Source organism: Magnolia sinica, chromosome 8, assembly GCF_029962835.1.
Source record: "Magnolia sinica isolate HGM2019 chromosome 8, MsV1, whole genome shotgun sequence".
In the NCBI taxonomy this organism is placed as follows: Eukaryota; Viridiplantae; Streptophyta; class Magnoliopsida; order Magnoliales; family Magnoliaceae; genus Magnolia; species Magnolia sinica.
The window spans coordinates 7,622,859-7,640,090 of record NC_080580.1 but is presented as its reverse complement, the minus strand read 5'-3'; the positions used below and the strand labels follow the sequence as shown (position 1 = coordinate 7,640,090).

At 40.1% G+C, this 17,232-nt stretch overlaps 1 long non-coding RNA gene across 1 annotated transcript; it reads right to left on the bottom strand.

Moving 5' to 3' along the window:
- Positions 1–5,120: 5,120 nt before the first annotated feature.
- Positions 5,121–7,571, bottom strand: LOC131253854 (uncharacterized). Its single transcript, XR_009175309.1, has 2 exons — positions 7,392–7,571; positions 5,121–5,663 (listed from the first exon to the last, which is right to left on the bottom strand). It is a non-coding gene; the product is annotated as an uncharacterized LOC131253854 (long non-coding RNA).
- Positions 7,572–17,232: the final 9,661 nt, after the last annotated feature.

Genomic DNA, 17,232 nt, shown 5'->3' with positions numbered 1-17,232 from the left:
AATCGTTTTATGATGTGGGAAGAATTTTTTTATGAATTCCCTCTGCATGTCGTTCCATGTGCCAATGGATCTAGGACGCAGTGAATGTAACCACGTCTTAGCTTTCTCTTTTAAGGAAAAAGGAAAGAGTTTCAGCCTAATTGTATCCTCAGATACATTAGGAAAACATAATGTAGCTATAATCTCATCGAACTCTTTCAAATGTAAATATGGACTCTCTGATTCAAGTCCATGGAATTTGGGAAGGAGTTGGATAACTCCCGGCTTGATGTCCATTTGTCCTATGTTTTTAGGAAAAATCATGCATGAGGGCATACTCACTCCCGCCGGTTGTAGATAATCTCGTAGAGTACGAGGCGGGGGTGCCTGTTGCACCTCATTCTCATCTTGGGTATCCTCCACCCTGGGTGGAAGTAGAGGAGGTTGGTCTTCAGCCATAACTTCAGTTAACTTAGGGGATTTCGAGTGGTGTCTAGTCCTGCGATGGATAGTCAACCCCTCAACCAATCCTCCTTCAGTCAAGAGACGTTGAGTGTCGTCACGGGCCCACTTGGGCATGAAAACACTCGCAACTCTCGATTAAAAACCTAATCCTAAGAAAGGAAAAGAAAATCTAGAAAGAAAGAGAGAGTTGAAAAGAAATTACCAAATTGGAGTCCTAAGTTAAGGACCTGCAAAATAAAAATAAAATAAGTTAGATTCTAAAAGAAGAGGAACAATCCTTTAAAATAAAGGTAGTAGTAAACTATTTTCTAAAAGAAAGTGAAAACTTCTAAAATAAACTAGGAAAGTCCTATACTAGAAAGTAAATTACTAAAAGAGAACTGAAAAATAGAAAGTAGAGAAGGAGTGTACCGAATTAGAGATTTCTATCTTAAAGGCCTACAAAATAGGAAGGTTAGTTTCTAAATAAAAATTCTAAAAATAAATTAGGAAACAAATTAGATTCGAAGATTAGAAAGTTACTAAAAATAAAAGTAGAAAGTTAATTAAGAAATAACCTAGTTTCTATTTCCTACAGATGAGAGGATACTTGAATTAGAAAATTTCTAAGATTTAAACCTTAATTCTAAAAACAGAAAAAGTAGAGAATTTAGGAAAGAATTACCAATTTAGAAATTTATGTCAAGATCCTACAAAACAGGAAACAAGTTAGTTCTAAAAATCAAATAGAAATAAAAATCTAAAACTAAAGTTAATAAAATCCTAATCTCAAACTAATTCTAAAACTAATTAATTTCAAAGAATCGTAACCATCAGTCCCCGGCAACGGCGCTAAAAACTTGTTCACACCCCAAGTGCAGGGTTGTGATGTAGTAATAAACTCGGTAAGACCGAGGTCGAATCCACAGGGACTGATACCTGTACGTCATCTGAAACCAAGTAGAACTAGAACTAGGCTAAGATGTGATCTAAATAAAATAGAATTTAATGAATAATGGTGAGAGATTAATGTAAAACTTTAAGGAATTCAACAGAAGGAAACTAGGGATTCAGAGGATCCACTTGTAGAGATCAGGGAGATCTTATACCTGTATTAAGGATTATGGAGTTCAAACTGAACTTACTTGATCTGGTTTTTTAAGAGGTGAAGGGTATATGAATTAGAATGGATTCCATCATCTAACCATGCCCAGGAGACAAAGCAAACAACAGGATTAAACTAATTACCAACCAATCAACAATGTATGAGGATCAGGAAGGGTACTGTCATCCTACCATGCCCATGGAGCAATGATGAACAACAGGGCTTCCTGACTTCATAAACATAACAAGGGAAAAGAAATATTCAAAGCCATTGCAAACCCATTGTAATTTCAGTCACAACAGACCATTAAAGACTAAGAAAAATATTTCTTTAATAATTAACTAAATCAAATTCAGTTTATGAATTTTAAAGGCACAAAGTAGACTCTCCCATCTCGCTACAGGCTTCACCTCTTAGCCCTAGCTAAGAGGTTTAGCCACACATGAATGGGCTAAATTCAAATATCAAAAACAGAAGAAGGAGAAAAGAAAGAGACAAGAAAAAACCAGGTCCAAGTCCAGCCCAAGCGATGCTGCCAGCAGCCAACCTCTCTGTACTCTCTCCCGCACCTTCACGTTTCTTCCTTTTCTTCCTTTTCTTCCTTCCTTCAAAGCCAACCCCGCCTCCATGCTAAACTAGGAAGAGACCCTCAATAGTTCCAAGCATCACCCAACTACAATGGAATACTTTCTCTCTCCCTGACGTGCCTGCTTCTCACGTCTCCTTGCCAAACTAAAGACGGCCTTCCTCCACACGCTCCAGCCGTGGATCCCTGCAAAAAAACCGATCCCCTTTCTTTCTCTCTTGTTCCCTTTTATAGAGGATAGAGGTTGGTGGGAGTGGTTGCTGTAACAGAGTCGGAAACTCACTCTGTTTACGCAGCAGAATTTCAAGAAAATCTTACGCATCTATGATGATTGGCGGGCCATAATAAATGGTGACAAGAAAATCCACTCCGTCCAGTGGATTCACGTCAGATTTTCGGTCGGAGACGGACTGATTTGGCTTGGATTCGGCATGGCTCATGGGACTTGTGCTTCTACCGTTCGTCCTCCGTTTAGACGGTTAAAACCAATCTCCATTGTTTCTTAAGATTTATTCAACTAGGATTGGATGAGAGGGCCCATGGGCCCCTACTGGTCGGTCCGGATCGGAACTTTGATGTACGATGGTGGCCCACAGAGCTTCGTCCGACGCCCGATTGCGAAACAGAGCTTCCGCAATTCCCTCGGTTGTGATCGTTGGGGCCATGATCGACGTGTACGGAGAAATCCAGTCCATCCATTAGATTACTTGCAAAAAAACCATCCAGGAATGGATCGTTTTGGCTCATAGTAGATGTGGCCCACGGAACTTTGAATTTCACTGCCTACCCCGCGTTAAACGGCTAGGAACGTGCGATAGGTTGCATGGTGGCGAAAAGACACCTAGGCGAGGGTCTTGGCCATCCTACGGATCAAATGGACGGTTAGGATCTTTCATTTGAATGATGGACGGGGCCCACTGATCAAAACCGGCGGTCGGCTGTAAAGACGCTGGGCCGTTTTTGATTTGGAGAAGGAAGAGTCGGTCAGCATGCGCTGACCGACTTTGAGAGAATCAGTGCACGGCCGGTGCACTTGTGCACCGTGCACTCAAATTGTACACAAGGGTCTTACGGAGATGTTCGTGAGAATCCGCTCCATCCATCCATTCTGTCATATCATTTAGACCGTCTAGACCAATTTTGAAGCATATCCATATATCAGGCGGGCCCCACATAACGATTAAAGGGGCTGATCCGTCCGTTGGGACACTTGCAGAGGGATCCAATGGCTGAAATTTGACGTGTATGGTTAGTTTTTGGTCCTCAGGCCACGTATGAAGTTTCGAACTGATCAGATGGTGGGAACCCTATGATCTTGCATTCTGGACACTTTTCAGGTCACTTGAGCTTCAATTCCTCGATTTTCTTGGATCCCTAGCGTGCAAATCTGTCGATCTTGGTCTCCTAGGGTCCGTCCCATGCTCTGGTGTCATTAGAGCGTTAAGTCCATGCTTTAAGCACCCTTTTCGGTCCAGGCTCGTACATACACTCTGCATTACAAACACGATTAATCAGGCCATTAAGCGGTATCATGCGTGTAAATCTATGCAACAACTGGGTCTGATATGCAATATTTGACCCTCAATAGTACTGCCTCTGGTAGTGTGATTCTCCATTGGAAGTTATAAATAACTGTTCTCCGCATTGTACTGAAACAAAAGATGCTGGAAATGTAAGCAAGCACCTGTAAGGTGGAAGCGAGACGGAGTTTTTTTATATAGAGGGAAGGAGATGGAAGCGAGACGGAGTTTTTTATATAGAGGGAAGGAGAGAGTGGGAGTAGACGGTGGATGACAGTGCTGGCAATACCGACGGTCTAGATTGTCATATATGTATGCATGTAGACGGTGGGTGTGCCACAACCATTTAGAAAAGGGTGGTTAAACACCGACTGTAGGCGTTCAAGAATCATCTGGTTAGATTTCGTGGGACCATCTGAGGTTGATGTCTTGGTGGGACGCGGATCGGGTACTGCCCCCGCCAGGACCTAGCTAGAGAAGGACGGTCCAGGGGCTCTGTTGGATGCATTCGTGATATTGTGTTTTATCCGATCCGTCCATTCATTTTGATATATATCCGATCCTAGCCATCCTTAGGTAGGTCCCACAGTTTGTTGCCCCCGGGGAAAGAGTCACAGATTACAAAACAAGTGAACGGATTGGATCTCACACTTGCGTACAACACGAACTGGAACACATGCACGACATGGCACGTGTCTTGGTGGCCAGGCAGGGCCGAGCCATTCATTAGTAGCATGAAAATCTTCTGTTGTTCTTAAACTTGAAAGACCACAAAGCATGCACCTGATCCATGCCCAGTGAAAATATGACTTCACACGTTAAATCAAGCCCAGTGACTGACCATCTACCTTTCAACCACCCGAATGATGACTAGCAATTGGATGGTGAGGATCATCTTGGGAGGCTCAGTTACAGGTTGATGGCTAGTCTGGATTAAGGTACATGTATGCCACGAAACGAGCTGCCACCGATTACTAAAATGACCGGAAATTCCAGTAGCCAACACAGTACTTCAATAACAGTTGGTCACATACAGGTAGCACCGAAACTTTCACATACTGTGTTTTTTCTCTACCCAATGCGCCATTTGTGTAGAACATCCAAGCTAGGGCAGAAATAGAGGTGCAAATGTGGGGGTTTGGACATGTAAAATCATGTAAAAACATGATGATCCAAAACTCAGGTGGGGCACAAGAAGTAAAATCATGCCATAAAACTCGAAAATCACATGTTTTGGGCCGACCTGGGTTCTCTGGGTTCTCGAATGACCTAACTCTCTGGGTGTCCATTCATCTTGGTTGGATGCATCTTCTGCATGGATTAGATGGAATATAAAACATGGTGGTCCCCCATAAAACCAGAAGGCTTTCAATGGTGGGAATCCCTGTCCCAATTGTTCCTGGTGGTGTGGCCCACCTGTTCTGGATCAACCGATTTTTGTGCACCACGTGTAACAATATGGGATGCATATGATGGACGGATTGGATGCCATTAGCACATCACAGTAGGCAACACATTTTAAGCTAAGCTTATTGTAGAAACGTTTGTATTGGATCCAGCATCTCTTTTAGTTAATATACACTTGATAAAAACCCATGCAGGAGGTTAGCCCTCGTGACCTTACAACAACATTTCTTTCTTCTCTTATAGAAATTTCCTCTCTATCTTTTCGCCATTGCCATGAAATAGCTTGTTTATGGTTATGCTGTAAATGCAGACAATGGATGACTTTCCTGTAATTTAGTTGAGAAGCTTTTGAGATGAAGATCAAAATCATTTCCATTTCAATTGAATGGTACATCTCTACTTTCATGTATAAGATAGATATCATACTTCTACTGTACGCCGCTCCACCTAGCCCAGTCCACAAATTGCATACCTCCATAGATATTGTTGGCAAAACGCACACCGATGGTGAAAGCCAATGCAACTGGTGGAACCCTTTTCGCCACAGGCGAAGATTCTACCAGGCATTCCAATCCATTGACAATTTGATAGCGAGTGTTGGATGAAACTGCGAGAAAGACGCCTGAGAGTCAAAAGTAAAGAGGATTAGTTACACTGAGTGGATATACCACATTTCTTGCAAGTTTTAAACTTCCCAAAAGATTGATCTGACAATTAAAGCATGAGAGAGTTTTGTAGTAATATTCTGAACCTTTTTTTTTCTGAAGATGTTAAAAACACCAATTGACACGCTGTAATATTCTGAACCTTTTTTTTCCTGAAGATGTTAAAAACACCAATTGACACGCCGTAATATTCTGAACCTTTTTTTTTGCTTTTTTCTTTTAAAAAAAAAACATTCTTTCTTTATTTATTTTTTGGGGTCACCAAAGACAGAAAAGGGGACACAAATATCAATCTATGAAATGAAATTGATGGCTTGAATCAGTTTAACAAAGAAAAAATCATTTACAAGGAAAAGGCCAAAAAAAATCAGAGGAAAAGCTATTACATAGTGAGTGAGAATAATCCTTCCATGAGTGAAGCCATGCTGACAAAATCACCATTGGTCATTGACGTATGCATATGGCCCTCCTGATGAGAGGAGTGGCCTGATCTTTAGGTTGGGGGATGTTTGTAGAGGGGCCCACCTTAATGACTGCACCAGGCCTTGCATATGTGTCCCATGTTGGCACACATGCATCAAGTAACCTCTTCGACATGTTCTCACACCCTCTGACATTTCACCCTTTTACATTTCTCCGACCTCAAGGGTAAATCTAGTCGGGACTAGACTCCTGTGATAGCTGACAACCATTTTCAAAATGGTGGTGACTCATCCTCCTCACATACTCTGGCACTCATGTATGTCTATCTAGACCATCCAAATTTTGGGGTACATTATGGATGGAGGATATATCTAAAATCATGCTGATCAAGCAATCATAATCATCCAATTGATGGCTATCGAATGGATGGTTAAAAGTAAAATAGTAAATGGCCACATTCCAAGTGAAAATCAGATGATTACTATAATCTTTCAGTTTGACTTTCAGGATATGATCTGCCCACAACTGGGTCAGCAATTTGGACAGTCTAGATTGCAATATAGGGGTGCAACTCGGGCAGGTTGGTTTAGGTTAAGGGTCAACCTGAGCCTGACCTCACCTCACCTCAAGAGGATCCAACCCACAGCCTACCTGACCCAATTGTGCCAAATACATGTAATTATTCCCAATCTGGTGTAGCATGACCTGCATTGCTCAACTCAAACCAATCAGATCAGGTTTGAGTTTTCCAACCCTAATCAGAACCAAGGACCCTGACAACCTAACCCAACCTATTCCAAACTCAGGTTGGGTAAGTCAGGTTCGCGTTGACCGAGCCCATCCATATACGTAACTATTCCAAGTGATGGTATGGTGGTGAACTATGATAGGGGTGTAACCTAGATAGAGGCATAGCAATGGAACCATCTGCAATACCCCCTTAACATTCTTGTCTTGGAATTGCATAATGATAGAGGTGTGTGCTGGCCCAAGTACTGATGTGGGACCATCGGATCAATCAATGGGAGACCAAGAGTGCTCCAGTTGCTAGTCAAAGACTGTGCCATCAGATTGCTGATCAGGCCCAGCTTTGGAAATTTAAATAACTTTGTTTTGTGTTGATTTGTACTCATAAAACAAGCCAAACAGTATGTAAAAGATAGAAACAGAAGGAATCAGCCAGTTGACACCAATGCCTTCAAGTTGCAAAAAGTAACAAAATAACATACAAGTAGAATCAAGGACATGAGAGTTATACATACCCCAAAGTGCTGCACTTTTCAAGAGGGGTGGTACAGGTATATCTTCCTCAGACTTTTTAATACTCCTGATCACATAAAAGAAGATTCAGCAATAAAGGTAACATCAGGAAGCAGAAGAGTCATGCATCTTTCAAAAAAATAAAAATAAAAATCAAACACTACAGCACCTGAAAACCAGTACATGGATCACTACAGCACCTGAAAACCAGTACATGGATTATTTATTTATTTTTTAGACATGGGATGTGTGATGGTAAAGATGAATGGAACAATAGAAGACTTCCACAAAGTAATACAACCAATGATATGGAAGCTTCCGTTAAATGTAGCATATAGCATGCAATATGCATGCATGAGACACCTCCATGGATCAATGGAAGTGTTTGAGGCAGATGTGATTCTCCTCATCATTATTCTATGTAACTGAGATACCTAAGGATCTTCGCTAGAATTGCAATGGAAATTTAGATCATGCTTACAAGCTTTATTTAGGCGAGCCTTTTTTATTGATGAAAAAAAGGTTACTGAAAAAAGAGAAAGAGGCAATGGAGACAAAACACAAGAGTGGTCTAGAAACCTCTTCCTTCGCAGGATAATCTGTGAGTTTGCCTTCCTCAACATAAGCCAAAAAAGAAATTGAATTACAGCAAATGTAGGCCTAATTTCATTTACAATGGAAGCGCACTTCCACAATGCCAGACCACTACCAGCTACCCAAGAAAGGGCAGCATTCTAGTAGCCTTAAGACTACAGAAGGACTGCCAAATGAGTCGCAAAATAACTTCAACCTTGCTTTTATGGATTTTCAACTCCACATGATTAGAGTTGCCATTGCTGTCAGTCATGAAAAAGCTGACAGTAGACTTTCGTCCCTGATCACCCGCCATTACCAATATTTCCAGGATTGCCCATTGAGCCGTGAGCATCTTGAACAAAGCCTTTTCGAAATTGTGCTTTGGTGGGGGCATCCTTAGCCCATCTTTACAAGAAAGTCCTGAATGAAGATGGCTACCCAAGTGGCTGCTAAAACACCAACTCTGTTAGCAGTAATAAAGGTAACCCAATGAAGGGAGTTTCAAGGGTGCCCTTCAAATAACAACTGCAGGGTCACATTCTCCTATGCTACTGCTCTATTGGCAATGCAGGACACAATCAAAGTTGAGAATTTGGTTCCTTGGGGATAAAGTTTTTTGTGAAGGCAAGTGCATCACTAAAACAGAAGAAACATGTGCCCAAGCCCTCAACCTACCAAATTCCATGACATTAATCAGACTCTCTCCTTTAATGATCAACTGTATCTCTACAGAACTGTATCTCTACATCTGTAGGAAGGGAAAGGAGGCAGAGAAACTGGCAGACTTCAAAGTGTCTTACATGCATTATGCATTGGAAATGTGTGTTTGGTATAAAACTTATATTTGCTTACCCAAATGGAGCACTTGCATGTACTTCTTTCTACTGGCAAACTTTCTGATTTACTTATTGAATAGCAAAATTAACTTTGAAGGGGGATGTTTGCTAAGCAACAATTGTAATCCTTTTGTTGTTGCTGTGGCTTTCTTATAGATTGAAGAGAATTTGACCTGTAACCTCACAGGTTAGATACTTCTGAACATTTGAGTACTTTGCAATGATTTTGCTTACACATGTTTCTGATTTTTTGCAGTGCAGTGTTAGTATATTATGAAAAGTATACTGTGGAATGGTAAGGAATGGACGGTTTGGCCACATCTTACTTTCTGATTTTCTTTCAGCATTTTCGTCTTTCTTCATTTTCTAGAAGTCCAAATAAAAGATTTTACGATCTTATAATTCATTTAGATTCAACTGCCTTACCATTTTGCTATATGATTCTGTTTTCAGAATTTCCTCTCAGTATATAGACTACGAAAATGTCAGCAGTGTCATGAGAACTTGCTAGTCCACACGCAATTTGACAAACTTAAGATCAGAGAAAATCACACATATTTTCAGCAAACATTGAAACTTCACATTATGGCTGGTCCAACATTTCAACTAGAAGGTTAGAAAGATTGCTTCATCATCATCATCTAAGCCTGTCCCAACTAATTGGGGTCACTTGCAGGAATCATATTCTGCCATACCACTCTATTAAGGACCATATAGTTAGTTAAGCTATAGGTCATCAAGTCTTTTCTTACTACCTCGACCCACATCCTTTTGGGCCTTCCCTTGCCCTTTTAGAGCCTTTAGCTTGAACCGACTGACTCTTAACCAGCATGGTTCTTGGTCTCTATAGCACATGACTAAACCATCTATGTCCACTTTCCCTCATCTTATTACCAATTGGTGCGACTCCAAAGTTCCCTCGAATGAATTCATTCCTAATTTTATCCTTCCTCATCTTGCCTATGATACATCCCAACGTCCTCATTGTAGGTTACTTTTCAAAAAAAAAAAAAAAAAAACGTCATGATTGCTTCCATCAAAATATTAATGTTGCTCAACACAAGCTTCCCAAAATGACGATGTTCAATATTTCAGGTCGATAATTCATGAGAACGGAGAGATTGAGAAGAATTCCCGGTGGGTAGTACCGTGGAAGAAATGGAGATGTGCCTCTAGAGTTTTATGTGATGATCATGTAAGGCTTAAACTAGGGAAATTTTATAGGATAGCTATAAGATCAGCCAAGCTTTTGGGGACAAGCAATTAAGCAACAACATTTTCAAAGGATGATTATAGCTGAAAAGGGATGTTGAGCGGATGAGTGGCAAGATGAGTAAGGATAGAATTAGATATGAATACATTCAAGGGAACTTCGGATTAGCACCAATAGGTAATAAAATAAGAAGGAGACTTACATGGTTTGGTCATTTGCAACAGAGGCCAAGAACTACACCAATTAGGAGTGACTTGGTACAAGTTGAAGGCTCTAAAAAGGCAAGGGGAAGGCCCAAAAGAAGAGGGTAGAGGTACTATGAAAAGACTTGATGACCTATGCTCTAACTAAGGTTATCAACCTTAATAGAGTGGAAGGGCGGAATAGGATTCATGCAATTGACCCCAAGTAATTGGGACAAAGCTTAGATGATGATAATTACACTAGCCACAAAATCCTGTAATTCAAATGACTTTCTGATGCAGGCCAAGCCACATCAACTAGGCCCAAGACTCATGGGCTAGGTGATGCAGGACATGAAATTTAAATATGATATGCAAGATTTCAGGCTTAAATCAAACCAATTCAGAAACAATTACATAAATTCCACATCTAGGGCCAAGACTCATGGGCGTGTTTATAGAAGTTTTTAATGGCAGCCATTTAATCTCCACTGTGTGGTCCACTTGAGCCTTGGATCTGCTTCAATTTTGGGCTTGTGTGCTAAAATTACATGTAAATATGGATGGACGGTGTTGATTAATCCATACATCATAGAAGGCACCTCATAGACCTAGCCTGTTCCAAGCTTCAAACACGCTGGGTCGTACCTAATCCACGTCCTGGCGGCCAAGTTCACACTGAAGGCCCACATTGTAGGACTTAGCCCAAGCTCACCCAAGGCTTCTAAGGAGCCAAAATTGACCGATCCAAGCCCAGTCCTTTAACAAGAGTCCAATCTAGGCCCAAAGCCATTTTCCACCTTTCGAGAGTTGAAGTAGTCATTTAGGATGTGGTTAATTTCTTTAATTAAAGTCTAATTTGTATGAATGCTAATTGTTATTAATGATTATCTATCTAATCATATAAAAAATGTTAATTAATATTAATAAGCTGTCTAACTTAAATTAACCATTATATATATATATATATATATATATATATGAAAGTTTTAAATATACCAATGGAAACCATAAATCAATAGGCTCGGGGTTTTATGTACATACTAGTTCGACCTGGTCGACGAGTGAGCTTTACTTTTACTTCCGAACCAGGCCCTCAGATCATATATACTATCCCAAGTCCAAACCAAAGCCTGAGAGCCCAACGAGCCACTTGGCCCATAGACAGACCCAGAATGGAAGGGGTGCAACTTTGGTAGGCCTCAACCTGACTCAAGTTTGGTTGGGATGCCGAGGGGTCCAACTTGAGTTAACTTCTCTTGAGACAAGTTGGGCTTGGGTTGACCCTGAGCCATACCTTATCAGACCTGCCCTGACCTGCACCCTCTATCTAGGGTCTTGAATGGGTGAGTTGGTTGTGACTGTGAGCTGGTCCAGACACAGATTTTGAACAAGTACCAGGCCAAGCCTCTTCAAAATATTAGCTAGGGCCAGCCCATTGCCTTACCACCGTTGATTTTTATTTTATTATTTTTATTAAAAAATCTCTTTTGTTAGAAAAATGCTGATACTCGAGAAGAAGGTGATGGATGATACACAGACCTAAAAATGATTTGAAAATTGCCTACATTGTATATAAGTATTTCAAATTAAACTGTTCAAATTATGGGTTGCATTTGACATGCATCGTGGTCCAAAAATTAAGATCACTTTATGATCTAACTATCAATTGGAGGACATCAATCGAAACGGTTAGATTAAAAATAAAAATAAATAAATAAATAAAATAAAATAAAAAGAATCTGTTGCCCTTATCTCAAGAAACAAGTGTCTACGAAGTAGATATTAAGACCGCTCATGCATTACGACTGAATTAGCGATAATGGCATCCACAAATTGATCAGTTTGTACAATTTATGGGTGCTTGCATATCAATCGTGATCTGCCAGAGTATCTCAAAACTCCCTTCCCTCCTTTTCTTCAAAATTCCTGCAGACGCGGATTTGGTAATACCCCCACCTATACTAATCTCGGGACAAGCTAGGGCTCTGAGGGCCCAACCTGATGTATGGACTTTATCCACACCGTCCAACCATTTTTACATATCATTTTAGGTTATAAGCTCAAAATATGAGGCAGGTCCAAGTTCAAGTAGACCACATCAAAATAGTAGTGCTAATGACGATCACCGTTGAAACCTTACTAGGGCCCACCGTGATGTTTATTCACCACCCAACCTGTTCATAAGGTCATAAACGTCTCGATGAAGGAAAAACACAAATATCAGCTTGATCCAAAACTTTCGTACCTAAGAAGTTTTCAACAGTATCAGTTTTATTGCCACTACGTGGTCCACTTGAGCCTTGGATCTTCCTTATTTGTAAATGTATAATCTAAAATGACATGGAAAAATGGATGGACAGTGTGGCTAAAACTCATACATCATGGTAGCCCCTCAGAGGTCCAACCTTTCCCTTGCTTGGGCCAGGCAGGGGTAGTACCCAAACTGCGTCCATTGCCTGCATAGGGCTATCAATGGGCCAGGCCTGGGTAGGTCTCGACCTAGATTTTGAATTGTTTCGGGCCGGGTCATTGAGCCGGGCCTATTCAAAATTTTAATTTTTCAGGCTCACCTTGGACTGAACATTTCGTTTTACCATGTTGGTAGAGATGCTAGCTCTGCAGCTGATAAGCTAGCTAAGGTGGGTGTCTCTTGCTCATCTCTTTGTTCTAGGAATTCTTACTTCCTTTGGTTTTTCTTTTCTAAATATATTTTTGTAATCTTCTCAAAATAAATAAATAAACATATAAGTAATTAAAATGGTACCACCCTGACTTTGATCATTTGTTCCATAATGAATCCAGTAGTTTGCAATTGAATTCCATTAAGCTTCCAAACACCCCCATGAAAAATTGTCATTGCTACATTATTTGGGTTTTAATGGATTCTATAGAGAAGTGAGAGGGATTGCTTCTTATTATCTGCAGTTGTTTTCTATAACTTAAACAGTCAATGCTTGGGTGTGTAGATTAGCACTTCCTTCAGTGGATGGCTCATGAGATTGGCAAATAAACTTTCATATCTAATCAGCTGGATATTGTGGTTGTTACCAACCTGAGTATTTGACAACATAAATAGGTGTGTTACTTATCAAAGTGGGTTATAAGACAGTGAATTAACAACAAAAAGTTCTTTGGATTTTATTGAATACACATATTTGTGTCATTTATGTTGATAAAAACAAAAAATAAAATAAAAATTGTTATGCATATTTAAATTCTATATATATATATATATATATATATATATGTGTGTGTGTGTGTGTGTGTGTGTGTGTGTGTGTGTGTGAACTCATGTTCTTGGAGTTCCAATCTGGAGACATGCCAAACTATACGAATGGATCGGTACATTTCAGTTCATGACTTCTTTTAATGTCTGAGAGTTATGTTTTCCAAGTTGACAAGAATGCCGTTTTCTCTCTCAACCAAATGTCTGTATAATACTATCATTCTTCAATATGATGTTGAATCAAGGGGATGGTTGGTTGTTAGTTGCAATAGCAGCTGTTCTTAGTTATTGGATGCTACTGTTCTATCTTTTTATTATTAATGCAACTCGACATCTAATGGCCATAAAAAGATATTCCAAAAATAGTGACAATGTGGAGTTAGAAGTGCATTATAAGAAATGCCGTCATCATCATATATACTATCCCAATGAGTGAGCTTTACTTTGGCCCTCACATCATATATACTATCCCAAGTTCAAACCAAAGCTCGAGAGCCCAATGGGCCACTTGGCCCATAGACAGCCCCAGCATGGAAGGGGTGCAACTTTGGTAGGCCTCAACCTTCCCAACCCGAACATTAAGTTAGGTTGGGTTAGCTCAGGTCTGGCTGGGATGCAGATGGGTCCAACTTGAGTTAACTCCTCTTGAGACAAGTTGGGTTTGGGTTGACCCTGAACCATACCTTATCAGACCTGCCTTGACCTGCACCCTCTATCTAGGGTCTTGAATGGGTGAGTTGGTTGTGGCTGTGAGCTGGTCCAGACACGGATTTTGAACAGGTACCAGGCCAAGCCTCTTCAAAATATTAGCTAGGGCAAGGTCATTGCCATCCCACCGTTGATTTTTTATTTTTTATTTTTAATCTCTTTCTTTAGAAAAATGCTGATACGCAAGAAGAAGGTGATGGATGATACACATAGACCAAAAAATGATTTGAAAATTGCATACATGGTATGTAAGTCTTTCAAATTAAACTGTTCAAATTATGGGTCACATTTGATATGCATCGTGGTCCAAAAATTAAGATCACTTTATGATCTAACTATCAATTGGAGGACATCAATCGAAACGGTTAGATTTAAAAATATAATATATATATATATATATATATATATATATATAAAGAATCTGTTGCCCTTATCTCAAGAAACAAGTGTCTACGAAGTAGATATTAAGACTGCTCATGCATTGAGACTGAATTAGCGATAATGGCATCCACAAATTGATCAGTTTGTACAATTTATGGGTGCCTACATATCAAGCGTGATACACTGCCAGAGTATCACAAAACTCCCTTCCCTCCTTTTCTTCAAAATTCCCGCGGACGCCCGATTTGGTACTACCCCCCGCTTGTACCAATCTCGGGATAGGCTAGGGCTCTGAGGGCCCAACCTGATGTATGGACTTTATCCACACCGTCCAACCATTTTTACATATCATTTTAGGTTATAAGCTCAAAACATAGGTCCAAGGTTCAAGTAGACCACACCACATCAACGGTGCTAATGATGACCACCGTTGAAACCTTTCCAGGGCCCACGGTGATGTTTATTCACCATCTAACGTGTTCATAAGGTCATAAGCATCTGGATGAAGGAAAAATACAAATATCAGCTTGATCCAAAACTTATGTGTACCTAAGAAGTTTTCAACGGTATCAGTTTAATCCCCGCTGTGTGGTCCACTTGAGCCTTGGATCTACCATATTTGTACGTTTATAATCTAAAATGATATGGAAAAATCGATGGACAATGTGGATAAAACCCATCCATTTCCTGCATAGGGCTATCAACGGGCCAGGCCTGGGTAGGTCTTGACCCAGATTTTGAATTGTTTCGGGCCAGGTCATTGAGCCGGGCCTATTCAAAATTTTAATTTTTCAGGCCCACCTTGGACTGAACATTTTGTTTTACCATGTTAGTAGAGATGCTAGCTCTGCAGTGTCTCCTCATCTCTTTGTTCCAGCAATTCTTACCTCCTTTGGTTTTTCTTTTCTAAATATATTTTTGTTATCTTCTCAAAATAAATTAATAAATAAACAAATAAGTAACTAAAATGGTACCATCCGGACTTTGATCATTTGTTCTATAATGAATCCAGTAGCTTGCAATTGAATTCCATTGAGCTTCCAAACACCCCATGAAACCTTGTCATTGCTACATTATTTGGGTTTTAATGGATTCTATAGAGAAGTGGGAGGCATTGCCTCTTATTATCTGCAGTTGTTTTCTATAACCTAAACAGTCAGTGCTTGGGTGTGTAGATTAGCACTTCCTTCAGTGGATGGCTCATGAGATTGGCAAATAAACTTTCATATCTAATCAGCTGGATATTGTGGTTGTTACCAACCTGAGTATTTGACAACATAAATAGGTGTGATACTTGTCAAAGTGGGTTATAAGAGGGTCAATTAACAACAAAAAGTTCTTATGGATTTTATTGAATACACATATATATTTGTGCCATTTATATTGATTAAAAAAAATTGTTATGCATATTTAAATTATATATATATATATATATATATATATATATATATATATATATATATATATATATATTTAAATTATATATATATATGCAAACTCATGTTCTTGGAGTTCCAATCTGGATACACGCCAAACTAGACGAATGGATCGGTACACTTCAGTTCATGACTTCTTTTAATGTCTGATAGTTATGTTTTCCAAGTTGGCAAGAATGCCGTTTTCTCTTTCAACCAAATGTCTGAATAATACTAACATTCTACAATATGATGTTGAATCAAGGGGATGATTGGTTGTTAGTTGCAATAGCAGCTGTTCTTAGTTACTGTATGCTGCGGTTTTATCTTTTTACTATTAATGCAACTTGACATCTAATGGCCAAAAAAAGATATTCCAAAAATAGTGACAATGTGGAGTTAGAATAGTGCAAAATTATGCCTAAAACATCTAAAATCACTTCATGGGGCCCACCTGAGATTTGGAATGGTGTGAAAGTTGGTGGAACCCCTCATTTAGGTCAGATACACAATAAATGGGTTGGATTCTAAACTATATATCGGTGGGTCCCACAAACAATCAGGAAGATTTTAATGGATTCATGTCAACTTTCAACCGTTCCTATGCTATGGCCCACCTAAGTTGTGGATAAGGCTAGATTTTGGGCTCTAGGCCTAATAGAGTGTGACATTGTCCGACTAGGTATGAGTCAACTCGGATGAGTCACATTGTCCACATACGCCCATCTGCACACCATGTGGCAATGTGGCACACGTGGAAGATCCAATCTGTCCATCCAGTGAAGCCCATTCCAACCTAGACCTAACCTGAAGCGACCCAAGACCAAATGATATTAGTCAATCACCCAAACCGCATCCGATCTTGGTTCGGGACCTCATATAGTTCTAGAACAACCTGACAGGACTCAAACCTGACCCTCTTAGACAGTCCAGGTAAGGGAACACCAGGACCCGACCCGTCGACAGCCCTAGTTCACTGTCTAAAATAAGCTGGGTCCACCTTTCAGCGGCCGGAGTCCCATTTGATGGGGTCCTCTCCTCCTGTACAATCAGAGCCACCTGATCGTTGGTCCGCAGAAAATGTGTAGGAATGTAGTGAATGGCTCAACCAGTGGCGATTGTTAGATGAAAATTTTGGTCCTTTTCACATTTGCAATGGACCAACAAGAATTGCATGCTTGGCCCAGTGATATTAACGGTGATCTGGCCAATTATCATACAAGGGAGAATGCCCACGCAATGCAAGCACTGAAAGTGCCCCACCATGTGGAACACAAGCTCAAAATCTAGCCGTTCATCTGGT